At 31.6% G+C, this 3,514-nt stretch overlaps 1 long non-coding RNA gene across 1 annotated transcript; it reads right to left on the bottom strand.

Moving 5' to 3' along the window:
• Nucleotides 1-286: 286 nt before the first annotated feature.
• On the bottom strand, nucleotides 287-3,021 carry LOC127699816 (uncharacterized). Its single transcript, XR_007981221.1, has 3 exons — nucleotides 3,001-3,021; nucleotides 2,584-2,678; nucleotides 287-1,380 (listed from the first exon to the last, which is right to left on the bottom strand). It is a non-coding gene; the product is annotated as an uncharacterized LOC127699816 (long non-coding RNA).
• Between the last annotated feature and the right edge of the window lie 493 nt (nucleotides 3,022-3,514).

Genomic DNA, 3,514 nt, shown 5'->3' on the forward strand with positions numbered 1-3,514 from the left:
ATTAATTTTTCAAACTAGCTTTCGGTAACTGCAAAATACTCTTTAGTCAGAGCATTGAGTCGTTTTGTTAATTTATTGTTGTGCATAGAAAAATCAAGAAAGAAAGAACTAAGATTGTCATCAATAATTCGTCATGGTTCATTAATATGGCGAAAGGACGAATCGGCAGACACATCTAGGTTTTCTAATGCACTAGTCTAACATACATGTGAATAATATTACTATTAATTATTCTGAATCTTTATGCATAAAACCATTCACAGTAATATAAAAAATGAAGATGTGGTAAAATTGTCAATGAGAAAGAGAACTTTTAATGCTACAGACCAATTTAAGTACAACAAAACCAATACCAGAGCAAACAATAACAGGCTTGTTAAAATGTAAAGCAACGTAAATGAGAATATTGATTGTCTAATTGAGTTTCTTAATGACAATAACATCGTCAGACTAAACAATGACATGAATCCTAATTAAAGCATAAAAATAAGACAAGACAGAAAGATATGACAGTTATGAATAAGTTCAAAGAAGCTAAATATAAGCTCATTCAGTAATATAATAGTTATAAAATGTAATTCAAATCAAGGATTTCCTGACATTCGCTTATTTTGATTAGGTTTGCGATCTTCTCTGTGAGCTTTTCTGCAGCTTTTTCTTTTAGCACTGCTTCAATTCTCTGAAGAAGACTCTTTGGGTGACGACATGTTGATTTAATAAACAAGATTATATGCCCCAGAACTTTAGCTCGTTTATACCAGCCCATGTTGCTGATAATGATTTTGATGCATTTCACTAGAATTCCGTCATGGTAAATCTGTTTTACGAAAGTAAGCAATGCCGCTGCACGTGCTTTCATATCTGAATTATGCTTCCATGTAAAAGCTAGATTACGCAAAGCATCCTTAATCTTACCCATAGAGGGTTCTAATTCTTCAATCGCCTTTTTCAATCGCTCTTTAGACAAAGGATCTTTAACTTTAGCCAACAACAGCAATACGACAGCAATCTCAATCACAATGCTTGCAGCCTGTTTAGACGTAGCGTTTTCCGTGTCCTGAATTGTAAGAAGTTGTATTTCTGGCAGAAATGGTGTTCCGTCCCTCATAAAAGTTACACGTCCCTTTTTGGTTTGATGCCCTACTATTTCTACACGGAATGTTTCAAAGTCAAGAGCTTCAACCATGGTTTTGACACTCTCTTTGAAAGCGTTTTTTCCCTCTTCAGTTTTATCAAATGTAGAAATAAACTTCTCCTCTGCTGCTATAACTTCTGACATGAAGTTCCTTACTTCATTTCGTTTGTCTGTAGATCTTTCCATCTCTTCACATACCTCACGGTCAATTGTTTTCAACTCAAGCATGCAGCGCTCCACTTCCTCTGAAAAGATTATACGAAATCAAAAGTATTACACCTAATATAAAAATCAACTACAAAAACAGACAGAACGGATCCAACTCCACTGGAAAGGGATTAACATTACCTATTACAAGAATTCTAGTTTGATCCTAAATTGTCTTCCTTAAAATCGTACAAAATCAAAACAATTTGAACGTTTTAATGCAGTAAATTGATATTCTTTCAGTCGATTATAGTATGAAGTGATACGTTACATATTTGAAACTGCACAAACACAAAAGATGAGCATAGCCCTTGCCAGAAACTGACCAATGAAAAACTCATGATAAATTTGCAATTAATTTTCTTTCTATTCAATCAAGGGCCTGAATAGTATTTAAACTATATTGTCTGCTATCTGTAGTAGTTCCTATTTGATTTTTTGCATTTCAATATTACAAAATATAATTTTCGTATTAATGACCACCGTTATTGAAATTTGTCATACGAGAGAAGTAATTCCCGATTTATATATTAAACGAATTTTTTCACAGGAAAGAAGGATGGAACTAAAATACTTGAAAATGCATAGAGGTATGTGATAAAGATATTGCAAAATGTTAGGCAGGAATGTGACAAGGATCAACATGCTTTTGGAAGAAACAAAGGAGTCACAAGATACTTTGTAAACAAACATTATTGTCTGAATTACCTTGTCTAAATGCAAAAAGGAAACCCGAAAGATATCAGATATGCATAAAATTTCCTCCTAATCTTACACTTTAGATGTGACATTTTTTTTAACTTATTCAGGGAAAATGAGCAAGAAAGAATCCAAAATAGTAACCGCTACTGTTCCGAAGATATTACATGCACTATCAGTAAGATACAAACTATTTTGTTAAATTTTAATTCGGATTTGAATTCAATGCACAATTTAAAAGATACATGAATTGAAATATACATTTCAAATACACTTCTGACAAAAATATTTTGAAATTCTTGTAACTTTTACCACGCTGTACACACTGTTGAACAAAATCATGTATTTAGATAATGTCAATCTCAGCCACTTGTCTTTACCGAAGTGAACCACCAATGTACCAGTTTCAACAAAATAGATTATAGACATGACCATACTTATTTAAGTTTTAAAAGACAAAAAAATTGCAGTAAATTTGATTTTTTTTTTATTTGATTGCTAACTCCTGAATGTAAGGTAATGCAAAAGACCTTTTCACTTACCTGTTTGTTCTTTGGATAAAGACATGTTTTTGTTGTGTTGGAAAAGTTTCTTGAAATATTATCCTGTATGATCGATCAAAGCGTAACTAGTTTTCCTGTAAAACAAAAAAGAACTGTTAATCTATATTAACAAAAATCATATCTTTGATATCGCTTTGTGTCAAAAAGAAAGGCAACTTTCTCGAGTTTGTTTAACATTTGACTTCAATTTTGATAAAACGGTCTAGCGTTCTTATTTGTAATAAAACAGGAATGGAAATAGTTATTAATTAAACAATGGGATATAAATATACACGGCGCAGCAAAGAATGACAATGCTGTAACATGATGAAGTGTTAAAAGGACGAATTATAACATGAAATTATTTAAATAATAACATGCATTTTTCTCCATGACGAATGATCAGGCACACCTTACCTTACGATAACCGTGATAAAATCAAATGTATTATTCATGGGTGTAAATGCATCACTTTATATAGTGTTGACTTTAAGTTTACAACCAATGGAAACAGTGATATGCTTGATTTAATTTAAATGATAAATTACAAAAGTATTTCATAGAATACCAATGTGTTCGACATATTTACGAATGTGAGATATAAGACCTTTGATAAGGAACTGTATATAATATAATGGTGTTGATACTCGTTTAAAAGAGTGACCATTGACCCTTAAAGGAAAAAGCGGGCATGGAAGTGATCTGGGTTCTTAGACTTTTTTCACTTTTATTTCGAACACATTTGCATTTTCCAAACTAGCCATTATTTCAAACAACATGATATATCGCTTAATAGATACCAATAAAAAATATTTTCGCTGGTTAAACTATTTCAGTTTATGTCTTATAGAATAGAAAAAAAAACATCATGATAAGGTTTAAATGGGAAAAAAACACATGGTTATTTGACAACGCATAGCAATACTATGTA

The sequence above is a fragment of the Mytilus californianus genome, unplaced genomic scaffold, assembly GCF_021869535.1.
Source record: "Mytilus californianus isolate M0D057914Y unplaced genomic scaffold, xbMytCali1.0.p SCAF_41, whole genome shotgun sequence".
NCBI classification, from domain to species: domain Eukaryota; kingdom Metazoa; phylum Mollusca; class Bivalvia; order Mytilida; family Mytilidae; genus Mytilus; species Mytilus californianus.